At 39.5% G+C, this 14,182-nt stretch overlaps 1 protein-coding gene across 4 annotated transcripts in view; it reads right to left on the bottom strand.

Annotated features, from left to right (window-relative positions):
- B3GAT2 (beta-1,3-glucuronyltransferase 2) overlaps nucleotides 1-14,182 on the bottom strand; it is a 53,440-nt gene that overhangs the window by 3,622 nt on the left and 35,636 nt on the right. The window lies entirely within an intron of this gene.

The following is a 14,182-nucleotide window of genomic DNA, read 5'->3' as shown; positions in this document are numbered from 1 at the left end:
AACCAGAACACAGGAACATTGCTCAGCAGTTTTTTGCCCATCTCTACATTAACTGAAGTGATTTATGCTGCTTTTTGCAAGAATATAGTTAGCAAAGCAAGTAGCGAATGAGACCAGGCAGTAATGAGGAGCTTCCCATATCCTCCCCAGAGGCCACGCCAGCCAGCGCCATGCTCTAGGCCCTGCTGCCCTTGTGGGAAACTTAGCACAAAGCTGTACACAACAGGTGGGCACGACGGGTGCTGAGTGGAGCAGAACGATCAAAGCATCAGCCCGAGGACTGGCCGCAGTCTCTCCCACCAGTCCTGGAGGGGCAGCGCATGCCCACAGGAAGAACACTGGATTCGGAATTAGAAGCCTTTTGTTCTGCCTGGGTCCTTGCCATGGGACAATGGCCAAGTCACTCAGCCGTTCTTGGTTCTGAAACTTCCGTTTCCTGATCTGCAAGAGGTGTGACACCTTCTCAGCTCTGTCTCTCAGGTAGACCCCTTGCATGGGAAGACTCCACTAACTGAGAAGCATGGTGCAAAAGGCACTGTGGTATTATCAGTGAAACCCATCATCAGCATCATCACGAGGCCTGGAGAGCAGGCTGTGCAGGTGAAGGGCTTGTCGAAGTCCCACCAGCTGCCCTCAGACCCAGCAGAACTGCCCCAGGCTCCTCAACCGAAAGCTAGAGGTTCAGATTAACATGAGAAGGGCCTTTCTAAGAGGTCACTCTGATTCCTTGCTTTATTTTCATGTGCTTATTCATCTTTTTTGCTGGTTGAGGGTCTGCCCTTCTGAATCACGTTGAAGCTCTTGGTATACTTTTCACATAGCTTCAAGGTACTGATTGTATTTCCCCCTTCTCATAAAAAAATAGGGCACACATTGTGCAGAAGTCATTCTGAAAATGATGTGAAGGCATGCTGACCTGAGTCCCTTCGTTTGCTCCTAAGATTGTACACATTCACCATCATGACACTGAAGGATTCAGGTTATTTTCTTGCTTCCCATATGTAGCACAGTAGTATCCTTGTAGCTCTTACAGCAGTTAGTTACGTGGCAAACGGACAAGTTCAGCAAAGCTGATGGCAGGTGGGAAGCTGCATGCTGTTCACCGGGCCTCACTGGAGAGAGGAGAACTGGAAGCCAGCTCCCTGCAGGAGATCTGAGTGGGGCTGCCTCAGCAGCGGAGAGGCTCTCTCTTTTCTAATACAAGATGGGACAGGGGCTTCAGATGCTCCTCAGAGCCCACCTCCATTTCTTGGGCCGCATTCCTGCTCAGGGAGCCCTTCAAAAGAGGCAGGTTGCAGCCAGCATGGGAACCACCTGCTAATGAGGCCAAACCCAGGATGCCTTTTGGGAACCATCTGACCTGCTGGGAAGCTGGAGAGTTCAAGTTCTCCCTCTGAAAGTGGACAAGGAGTTTTTAGTTCCTAAACCATTAGTTTCCAACCCAAGATATCTTGAGTGTCCTTCATTTCCAAGTATTTTGCCTCAAGTAGTACAAGTTGTACTTTTTCCCTATTTTAGTGAAATTAATTTAGCTTTAAAGATTTTTGCAGTAGATTTTTGAGATACTAGAAGCCTTACAAAAATCATGGGAGTAAGATTCTCTGCCTGGTCAGTTGTTTAAAAAATGAAATGAAAATTGGCTGCCAACTGAGTGCAGGATGTCCTGACTTCCACTGGAGGTTGGGAGTTTGTTCCCTCACACTCAGGGACAGGGCCACTCAGTATATGCTTACTGATTAGTCAGCAGAAACAACATTTGTGAGACATTCAAAGTCCAACAAGCCATTTCCACTTCTGGACAAGACGGAGCAACAAGGACTGGTTTTTCCCACTGTCTTAAGTAATTAAAAACTAGACAAACTATTAGGGGGGGCAGCTTCCAGACACTGGGAAAGAGGCACACGACAGAGATCTCAGAAGAGAGAGACAAACAAGAGCCCTGCAGTCGGCCCAGCTTCCTGCCTGAAGCGAGCTTGCAGGCTCTCATGGGGGGAGGAACTCGCTCAGCTTTGCAGTCTCCTTGAGCAGAGGAAGCAGAATCGAGAATTGGGGGAGGCCATAACAGACAAGTACTGGAGAGGAAAGAGCTCCATTCTGCAGAGGGCTCTCCTCAAGTCCAGCTGAGCGGGATCAGCAAATGCCTGTGAGACGGCCGAGGCCAAGCACAGAACCACTGGAAGGAAGCACACGGACCACCTCCTGGAGCTTGTGCAGGGCTGGGCGGAGGCCATGCTCCTAACAGCCACAGGGAACTGGTGGTAGCTGGGGCATCCAGAAGAGTACTTGGAAAGTTACTGTGTCCACTCTGGGGACAAATTAGCCCAAAACTAAAGGCTGAGCTGGTTCCACCTACCAAACGTTAAAAGCCTGGAAAGAATCAAAATGTTTCCCACTTAGTTGTATTCCAGGAAAAAAACATGTGTATAGAAATGTATGTTACACATGTTACCTATGTGTGTATGTGTATTTACATATATGTATCTTACCTAGTAACATAAAATTTAAAATGCCTGAGAAACAGAAATTACCAGCTGTACAAAGAAGCAGGAAAAGATAATTCCATAATGAAGAGAAAAAACTAGCAGAAACAAACCCAGAAATGACACAGATGATAGAATTACAGAACAAGGACAATAAAACACAAATATACTTCATATGTTTGAAAAGGTCGAGGAAAGATGGAGCACGCTAAGGAGAGATGGAAGACAGAAAGACCCAAAGTGATCTCGTGATAAAAATGTGGGAAGGAAGACAGGGCTGGCCCTGTGGCGCGGCGGTTAAGTTCGCACGCTCTGCTTCAGTGGCCCGGGGTTTGCCAGTTTGGATCCTGGGTGTGGACCTCCTCGCCGCTCGGCAAGCCATGCTGTGGCAGCCGTCTCACATGTAAAGTAGAGGAAGATGGGCACAGATATTAGCTCAGGGCCAATCTTCCTCAGCAAAAGGAGGGGGATTGGCAGCAGATGTGAGCTCAGGGCTATCGTCCTCAAAAAAAAAAAAAAAAAAAGTGGGAAAGATGAAAAAGTGGGATTAACAACTGACGAGACATTGCAGAATAAAAGATGAGTAACCTTGAACGCATAACAATAGAAACTACCAAAATGAAACACAAAAGACACACATGCACATACAATACACTCACACATGTACACACACACTGGAGGCACAGAAACAGAATGAAAGGTGGGAGAGGTAACAAAAATTTTTTTTAAGAAATAACTGAAAATTTTCCAAATTGGAAAAGCCAGCAAGGATATATAAGACTTACCACTATCAACCAACTTGACCTGACATTTATGGGCCACTCCACCCAACAACAGCAGATACACAGTCTTCTCAGTGCACATGGGACATTGTCAGGACAGGCCATTGTCCGGGCCATATATCTCAGTAAAACTAAAAGAATTCAAACTGTACAAAGTATTTCTCGGATCACAATGGAAGTAAAATAGAAACCAAGGAGATAAAGATATTTGGAAAATCCCCAAAATATTTGGAAACTAAACATAATTCAAAATAAAATACAGATCAAAGACAAAATCAAAAGGGAAATGAAAAAGTGGTTAATTGAATGAAAAAAACAAATCAAAATTTGTGGGATGCACCTAAGTAATACTTAGATGGAAAATTAATTTTTAAAAATACTTGACTCTTTTGATGAGAAGAAAGGTCTCAACTCAATGACCTAAGCTCCCACCTTTATATACTAGAAAAAGAAGAGTAAACAAGACCAAAAGTAAATAGAAAAAAAGTACTAGCACTAGTGAGGTTTATCCCAAGACTGCAATGTTGGCTTAACATTTCAAAATCAATCAATGTAATTCACCAAATTAAGAGACTGAAAAGTGAAAAAACATCTGATTATCTCAATGGATGGAGAAAATGCACTTGACAAAAATCCAACATCCAGTCATAATTTTAACAACGTCTCTCAGCAAATTAAGAATAGAATGAACATCCTCAACTTAGAAAGGGCATCTACAAAAACCTATTGCCAATATCATACTTAACGGTGAAGATTGAGTGTTACACCCCTGAAGAATGGGGCAAGGACGTCTGCTCTCGACTTTCAGTTAACAGTGTACTGAGGGTCCTAGCCTTTGCAATAAGGGGGGGGAAAAAAGGCACACAAATTGGAAAGGAAGAAGGCCAGCCCAGCACACCCCCCTTCTCCCTTCAGAGTTAATAGCGTCAGTATTGCTTATCAGTTCCTTCAATTGTGTGTCAACTTCGTCTCACCTCCACACACTCATCCCACTCTCTAACTACACATCATCTAATTTCAGCAAGGCTGCTACAAGTCAAAACCACTGCCAGTTCCCAAAGGACAGTCTTTGGCGACAGTACCTTTGCAGTCTGGTCAAATGGCTGTTTGTCTAGAACAGTCATTGTGGCTCACTGTACTAGAATGTTGGGCTCTTGACACTCTTCTGTTGGCAGTAAGCATCAGGTGATCTCAAAAATCTCTCTCTACCCACTTTAAACAAGAAGAAGAAAAAACTATTTCAGTTTCCAAATTGACGTATCTACACACAGTAGTCTCGGGACTTGCTGGAGCAGGAAGTGTGTGAGAGGCAGGACCCCCTCTCCTCCTTTCTCCAATTCTTCCTGAGGTGGCCGACTCTCCTTTCACACACTTCCTAGCGAAGCACACACTGCCTTTTGGAGTGTCATGCATGTGTGTGTGTGTGCCTGAGTATTTTCTACGTAAAAGAACATGTTGATAAAGGAGAGAGTTGTGCTTCTTCCCTCCCAACCTGGATGCTTTTATTCCCCTTTCTTGCCTCATTGTCCTGCCACGAGCCACAGGACACTGGTGAAAACTGGCATCAGCAGGCTTATCCTTGTTGTGTTCTTGATCTTAGGGGAAAAGCTTTCAGCGTTCCACTATTAGGTATGATGTTGGCTGTTTCTCGTAGATGCCCTTCCTCAAGTAGAGGAAGTTCCTTTCCATTCCTTGTTTATTCATCTTCTGTGTAGTGTTTTTATCATGAAAGAATGTTAAATTTTGTCAGGTGCTTTTTCTGCATCTATTGATTTGATCATGTGGCTTTTGCCCTTGGCTCTACTGATGTGGTGTGTGACATGTATTGACTTTTGTGCATGAACTAACCTTACACTCCAGGGATGAACTTCACCTGGGCATGTTGTATAATCCTCCTTCTGTGTTGTTGTTTTAACTTTACTAGTGTTTTGTTTGGGACTTTTGCATCTATATTCATAAGGGATATTGGTTTAGGTTTTTTCTTTTTTCTTTTTTTTCCTTTTTTCTCCCAATGCCCCCTGGTACACAGCTGTACATTTTTAGTTGTGGGTCCTTCTAGTTGTGGCATGTGGGACGCTGCCTCAGCATGGCTTGATAAGCTGTGCTGTGTCCGCAGCCAGAATTCAAACCAGTGAAACCCTGGGCCACCACAACAGAGCACACAAACTTAACCACTCAGCCATGGGGCCAGCCCCCTAGGTTTTTTCTTTGTGACATCTTTGTCTGGTTTTGGTGTGAGTGACTTTAAAAGTGTTCCCCCCTTTCTACTGTTTTGGAAACGTTTGTGAAGAACTGGTCTTAATTCTTCTCTAAAGGTTTGGAAGAATTCACCAGTAAAGCCATCTGTAACTGGGCTTTTCTCTGTAGGAAGTTTTGTTGATTACTAATTCAATCTATTTCTTATAGGTCAATTCAGATTGTCTGTTTCCTTTTGAGTTGGTTTTAATAGTCTTTCTATGAATTTGTCCTTGTCATCTAGGTTATATAGTTTGTTGGCATATAATTTTTCTTAGCTTTATATTTTTTTAAAATGTCTATAATGTTGGTAATAATGCTTCTGCTTTCATTCCAGATTTTAGTAATCTGAGGCTTCTCTCCTTTTTCCTGAGCAGTCTAACTAAGGGGTTATCAATTTTGATGATGCTTTCAAAGAATACAGTTTTGGTTTTTTGATTTGCTCTATTGCTTTTTTATTTTCTATTTCATTTATTTTTGCTCTATTCCTTATTTCCTTCCTGCTGCTTATTTTGGGTTTAGTTTCCTCTTCTGTTACTAGTTTCTTATGGTAAAAGGTTAGCTTATTCGTTTGAGATCTTTCTTCTTTTTAATATAAGCATTCACAGCTATGAATTTTCCTCTAAGCATGACTTTAGCTGCACCCCATGAGTTTTTGTATGCTGTGTTTCATTTTCATTCATCTCAAAGTATTTTCCAATATCCCTTATGATTTCCTCTTTGACCACTGGTTGTTTAGGAGTGTGCTGTTTAATTTTCACATACTTGTGAATTTCACAAATTCCTTTCTGGTATTGATTTATAATTTCATTGTTGTTTGGTCCAAGAATATACTTTGTATAATTTCATTTATTTTAACTTTATTGAGACCTGTTTTATGGCCTAACACATGATCTATCCTGGAGAAGGTTCAGTTGTGCATTTGAGAAGCATGTGCATTCTGCTGTTGCTGGGTGAGGTGTTCTACAGATGTCATTGGTCTACGTGCTTTATAGTGCTTTCCAATGCTTCTAGTTGATCTTCTGTCTAGTTATTATTACTGAACGTGGAATGTTGACATTTGCAACTATTATTGCTGACCTGTCTATTTCTCCCTTCAGTTCTGTCATTTTTTTTGATGCTTTATGTATTTCGGGGCTCTATTGTAGGATGCATATATATTTATAAGTGTTATATCTTTTTGATGAATAGCCATTTTTATCATTATAAAATAACCATTTTTGTGTCTAGTAACAATTTTTGTCTGAAAGTCTATTTTGCCTGTTATTCATACAGCCATTCCAGCTCATTTTTCATTCTTGTTTGCATGATGTTATCTTTTTCCATTTTTTTGCTTTCAATTAATTTGTGTCTTTGAATCTAAAATGTTTGCCTTGTAGACAGCATAAAGTTGGATTGTGTTTGTTTTAAGCTATTCTGCCCATCTGCCTTTTGACTGCATTATTTAATCTATTTACATTTAATGTAATCACTGATAAGGTTTACATCTGCCATTTTGCAATTTGTTTTCTATACGTCTAATGTATTTTCATTTCTCTATTTCTCCATTACCATCTTCTTTTGCATTAAATAGAAATTTCCTAGTATATGATTTTTAATGGACTTGCCATTTCTTTTACAATAGTTTTTTGAGTTATTTTCTTAGAGGTTGCCCTGTGGATTACAATTAGCATCTTAACTTTAACAATCCAGTTCAGATTAATACCAACTTAATTTCAATAGTTTACAAAAACTTTACTCCTACATAGCTCCATTCTTTTATCTTCTCCTTTATGCTGTAATTGTCATACAAATTACATCTACATACATTGCATGTCTCTCAACCCAGATTTCTAATTATTGCTTCATGCAGTTGTCTTTTAAATCAGAGAGGAGGAAAAAACCAGTTAAAGGTAAACATTACCTTTATACTGTTTTAAATTTATCTATGGAGTTACTTTTACTGGTGTTCTTATTTGTTAATGTGGATTAGAGTTACTGTCTAGTATCCTTTCAGTCTAAAGCACTACCTTTAGTATGTCTTGTAGGACATATATGCTGGCAGTGAATATTCATGGCATTTATTTATTGGGAATATCTTAATTTTTCCTTCATTTGTGAAGGATAATTTTGCTGGATATAGAATTCTTGGTTGACAATTTTCTTTTTCTGGTGTTTTAAATATATCACCTCACTGCCTTCTGGCTTCCATGGTTCCTGATGAGGAATTAGCTGTCAGTCTTACTGATGATCACTTATAAGTGATGAATTGCTTCTCTTTTGCTACTCTCAAGATTCTCTTCATCTTTGGCTTTCAACTATTTGCTTCTGATGTGTCTACATGCAGATCTCTGAGTTTATCCTACTTGGAATCCATTAAGCTTTTGGGTATGTAGATTAACATTTTTCATACAAATTTTGGAAGTTTTCAACCATTATTTCTTCAACTGTTCTCTCTGGCCCTTTCCTTCTCTTTCTGGGACTCAAGTATGCATTTATTGGTACTCTTCATCCAGAGGTCTCTGAGGCTTTATTCATTTTTCTTTTCTTTATGCTCCTCAAACTCAATCATCTCAATTTACCTTCTTTCAAGTTTTCTGATTCTTTGAGCTTCTCAGTTCTACTCTGAGCCTCTCTAGTGAATTTTCCATTTCTGTTATTGTACTTTTCAACTCCAGCATTTCTTCTTGATTCCTTTTTTAAAATATAATTTCTACCTCTTTATATCATCTATTGGATGAGACATCATTCTCATATTTCTTTTTCGTTATTTAGACATGGTTTCCTTTGGTTGACTGGATATATTTAAAATAGCTGACTGAAAGTCTTTGTCTAAACAAGAAACCTCAAGATGGCAGTCTAGGAAGATCCTGAGTTCCCCTATTCCCGCAGAGATATCCATAGCCTATTTCTAGGCTACAAAGGGAACAATTCTCTCTGATAAAGACCTAAAGACTAGCTGAACAGCTCTTTCGAGGCAAAAGAAAGGCCACATTGCGATGGGTAGAAGAGGCAGAGACACACTCCTGCCAAAACGTCATGCACCCCAACCCCTGAGATCTGCACTGGAGCCCCCAGAACATCTGGCTTTGAAAACCCATGGGGCTTACATCGAGGGGACCCAGAGGGCTGCAGGAAACTGAGACTCTGCTCTTGGGCTCATGTACAGCCTCACTTGCCCTAAGACCCAGCACAGATGCAGCAGTGTGGAAAGCATCTGGGCCATATGTGAAGGAGATCCACTAACTAATCTTAAAGTGTCTGCTGAGGGGCGGGCGTCTGTTAGAACTCCCACTGGGGATGGATCGCTGGCAGGGGCCATTTTTGCACTCTCATTCTACCTTGCTAGCTCAGTGTTTGTGGATTCCGTTTTGGTGTTCTCCCTTCTACCTTGCTGGCACCAATTGTCCTGGCCTGGTGCTCCATTGTAGCCCAGCTGTGGCCTGGCACTCTACCATGGCGTGACCCTGCCCTGCCAAACCCTGTGGGTGCATGCAGTAAACACTGGATGCCCCTTGAACACCTGGCACTGGTGGCTCGGGGCCCTGCATTTCTAGGCCCTTACCAAACTGAAACAATCGGAGAGACATTTGTTGGCAGGCTACCACCACCAGGGCACCACACAGACAACAGACCAAGGCACACTCTCAGTCTTCCTGTGACCACTCCTTCAAGAATGGGGGAGAGCTGTTTCACCTAAGACACAGAAACAAACATGGAGAGTCATGCAAAATGAGGAAACAGAGGGATATGTTCTAAATGAAAGAACAAGACAAAACCTCAGGAAAAACCCTTAAGGAAACAGAGATAAGTAATTTACCTGATAAAGAATTCAAAGTAATGGTCATAAAGATGCTCACCGATCTTGGGAGAAAAATGGATGAACACAGTGAGAACTTCAACAAAAGGACAGAATATAAGAAAATTCCAAACAAATCACAGAGCTGAAGAATAACTGAACTAAAAATACACTATAGGGGTTCAACAGCAGATTAGACAAGCAGACGAAAGGATCAGTGATCAGAAAGACAGGGCAGTGGAACTCACAATGCAAACAGAGCAGCAAAAAGGAAGAAGGATTTTTAAAAGCCAAGATAGCTTAAAGGACCTATGGAACAACATCACAACTAAAAGAAAATTCAAATTATAGGGGCCCCAGAAGGAGAAGAGAGAGAAAAAGGGACAGAAAACCTATTTTAAGAAATAAGCTGAAAATTTCCCTACCCTGGGGAAGGAAACAGATGTCCAGGTCCAAGAAGCCCAGAGAGTCCCAAATAAAATGACCCCAAAGAGATCCACGCCAAGACACAATAAATCAAAATGTCAAAAGTAAAAGATAAAGAGAAAATCTTAAAAACAGCAAGAGGAAAACATGTTATGTACAAGGGAACCCGCATTAGACTATAAGCACATTTTTCAGCTGAAACTGTTCAGGCCAGAAGAGAGTGGTATGACATATTCAAAGTGCTGAAAGCAAAAATACTCTACTTGGCAAGGGTGTCATTCAGAATCAAAGGAGAGAGAAAGAGTTTTCCAGACAAGCAAAAGCTAAAAGAGTCACTACCACCAAACTGGTCTTATAAGAAATGCTAAGGGGACTCCTTTAAGCTGAAAAGAAAGGACACTAATTAGTAACAAGAAACTATTTCACCAAGAAAGTGAAAATCTTACTGGCAAAGGTAAATATATAGTAAAGGTAGCAGACTAATCAATTATAAAGCTAATATGAAGGTTAAAAGACAAAAGTAGTAAAAATACAACTAGAACAATTGATTAAGATACACACAAAATAAAAACAGATAAAATGTGACACTGAAAACATAAAATGTAGGGGCCGGGCCCATGGCCAAGTGGTTAAAATTTCCACATGCTCTGCTTTGGTGGCCCGAGTTCACAGGTTTGGATCCCAGGTGCGGACCTACTCCACTCATCAGCCATGCTGTGGAGGCATCCCACATACAAAGTAGAGGAAGACTGGCACAGATGCTGGCTCAGGGCTCATCTTCCTCAACCAAAAAAAAAAAGGAGGATTGGCAATGGATGTTAGCTCAGGATGAATCTTCCTCACACACATAAAATGTGAGTGGGGGAGTAAAAATGTAGAGTTTTATTCTGTGTGTTTTAGTATGTGTTCAAACTTAATTTGCTATCAACTTAAAAGAGACCAGTATATATACAGGCTGATATATGGTAGCCTCATGGGAACCACAAAGTAAAAACCTATAGTACATAATGATAATGTACAGTAGAATCTAAACATAACAGTAAAGAAAGGCACCAAACCACAAGAAAAGAGAACAAAAGAAGAAAAAAGGAAGAGAGAGGAACTACAAAACAGCCAGAAAATAATTAACAAAACAGCAATAAGCACATACCTATCTATAATTACTTCAAATGTAAATGGACTAAAGTATCCAATCAAAACACACAGAGTGGCTTAATGGATTAAAAAAACAAGACCCATCTATGTGCTGTGTACAAGAGACTCACTTCAGATGAACACACACAGACTGAAAGCGAAGGTATGGAAAAAGATGTTTCTTGCACATGGAAACTAAAAGAAAGTGGGGTAGCTCTACGTAGACAAAACAGACTTTAAAACAAAGACTGTCATAAAAGACAAAGATGGGCGTTAGAGAATGATAAAGGGGTCAGTCCAACACGAACGTACAACATTCATAAATAATTATGCACCCAACATAGGAGCACCTAAATATGTAAAGCAAATATTAACAGACCTAAAGGGAGAAGTCAACAGCAACAATAAGAGTAGGAGACTTTAATACCCGACTTGCATCACTGGATAGATCATCCAGACAGAAATCAATAAGGAAACAGCGGCCTTAAATGACACATTAGAACAGATGGACTTAACACATATATACAAAACATTCCATCCAAAAGCAGCAGAATACACATTCTTCTCAGGCACACATGGAACATTCTCTGAGACAGATCATATGGCACTGCAGAAAATGAGTCTCAATAAATTTAAGAAGACTGAAATCATACGAAGCATCTTTTCATGCCACAATGGTATGAAACTGGAAATCAATCACAAAAAGAAAACTGAAAAAATTTATAAATATGTGGAGATTAAACAATATGCTACTGAAAAACCAATGGGTCAACAAAGAAATCAAAGGAGAGATCAAAAAATATCTTGAGACAAATGAAAATGGAAATGCAATATATCAAAATCTATGGGATGCAGCAAAAGCAGTTAAAAGAGAGAAGTTCATAGTGATACAGGCCTATCTCAAGAAACAAGAAAAGTCTCAAATAAACAATCTAACTTCATACCTACAGGATCTAGAAAAAGAAGAAAACTCAAAGCCCAAAGTTAGTAGAAGGAAAAAAAATAACAAATTTCAGAGTGGAAATAAATGAAATGCAGACCAAAAAAAAATAGAAAAGATCAATGAAACTAAGAGCTGGTTCTTTGAAAAGATAAAACTGACAAACCTTTAGCTAAACTCACCAAGAAAAAAAGAGAGGGTTCAAATAAATAAAATCGGAAATGAAAGAGAAGTTACAACTGATACCACAGAAACACAAGAGATCATAAGAGACTACTATGAACAATTATATGCCAACAAATTGACAACCTAGAAAAAGATGGATAAAGTCCTAGAAACATACAATCTTCCAAAATAATCATGAAAAAATAGAAAATGTGAATAGAAGAATTACTAACAAGGAGATTGAATCAGTAATAAAAAAATCTCCAAACAAAAGTTGAGGACCAGATGGCTTCAGTGGTGAATTCTACCAAACATTCAAAAAAGATTTAATACCAATCCTTCTTAAACTCTTCCAAAAAATTGAAGAGAAGAAAATGTTTCCAACTCATTTTACAAAGCCAGCATTACCCTGATACCGAAACCAGACCAGGATACCACAAAAAGGGAAGATTGCAGGCCAATATTCCTGATGAACACAGATGCAAAAACCCTCAACAAAATATCAGCAAACTGAATTCAGCAATACATTAAAAGGATCATACACCATGATCAAGTGGGATTTACTCCAGGGGTGCAGGGATGGTTCAACATCTGCAATAAAAATTTTATCATCTCAATAGATGCAGAAAAAGCATTTGAGAAAGTTCAACATCCATTTATGAGAAAAACTTAACAAAGTGCATATAGAGGGAACATACCTCAACATAACAAAGGCCATATATGACAAGCCCACAGCTAGCATCATGTTCAATGGTGAAAAGCTGAAAGCTTTTCCTGTAACATCAGGACAAGACAAGATGCCCACCCTCACACTTTTATTCCATATAGTATTGGAAGTCTAGCCACAGCCATTAGGCAAGAAAAACAAATAAAAGCCATCCAAATCAGGAAGAAGTAAAACTCTCTTTGCAGATGACAATGACTATACACAGAAAACCTTAAAGACTCCACCAAAAAACTGTTAGAATAAATGAATTCAGTAAAGTTGAAATACAGACAGGATACAAATACAGGCAGGATACAAAATCAATAAACAGAACTGTGTAATGTTTCTATATACTAATAATCAACTATCAGAAAGAGAAATTAAGAAAAGCCCATTTACAATTGCATCAAAAAAGAAGAAAATACTTAGGAATAAATGTAGCCAAAGTGATGAAAGACCTGTAAACTGAAAAGAAATTGAAGAAGACACAAATTAGATTAGATTAGAAAAATTAATACTGTTAAAATGTCCACAGTACCCACAGCAGATTCAATGCAATCCCTATCAAAATTCCAGTGGCATTTTTCACAAAACCAGATAAATAATTCTACAATTTGTATGGAACTATACAAGACCCCAAATAACCAAAGCAATCTTGAGACAGAAGAACAAAGCTTAAGGCATCACACTCCCTGATTTCAAAGTATATTACAACTATACTAATCAAAACAGTATGGTACTGGCAGAAAAAACAGACACAGATCAACGGAACAGACTTGAGAGCCCAGAATTAAACCTATGCATATATGATCAATAAATTTATGATACAGGAGGAAAGAATATACAATGGGGAAAAGACACTCTCCAATAAATGATGCTGGGAACATTGGATAGCCACATGTAAGAGAATGAAACTGGATCACTAACTTACACCACACACAAAAATTCAATTGAAATGGATTAAAGAATTGAATATAAGACCTGAACCCAGAAGGAAACATAGGCCCTAGGCTTCCTGACGTCAGTCTTAGCAATGCTTTTTTTTGATCTGACTCCAATGGCAAGGGAAACAAAAGCAAAAATAAACAAGTGGAACTACATCGAACTAAGAAGCTTCTGCACAGCGAAGGAAACTATCATCAAAATGAAAAGGCAACCTACTGAAGGGGAGAAGATATTTGCAAATCATATCTAATAAGCAGTTAATATCCAAAATATATAAAGAACACATACAGCTCAACAACAGAAAACAAACGACCCAATTAAAAAATGGGCAGAGGATCTGAACAGACATTTTTCCAAAGAAGACATACAAATGGCCAACAGGCACGTGAAACACACCATCACTAATTATCAGGGAAATGCAAATCAAAACCACAATGAGACATCACCTCACACCTGTCAGAATGGCTATTATCAAAAAGACAAGAAATAACAAGTGTTGGTGAGGATGTGGAGAAAAGGGAACCCTCGTGCACTGTTGGTGGGAATGTAAATTGGTGCAGCCACTATGGAAACAGAATGGAGGTTCCTTGA

The sequence above is a fragment of the Equus asinus genome, chromosome 8 (genome assembly GCF_041296235.1).
Source record: "Equus asinus isolate D_3611 breed Donkey chromosome 8, EquAss-T2T_v2, whole genome shotgun sequence".
Classification (NCBI taxonomy): domain Eukaryota; kingdom Metazoa; phylum Chordata; class Mammalia; order Perissodactyla; family Equidae; genus Equus; species Equus asinus.
This window is presented reverse-complemented; position numbering and strand designations above follow the sequence as displayed.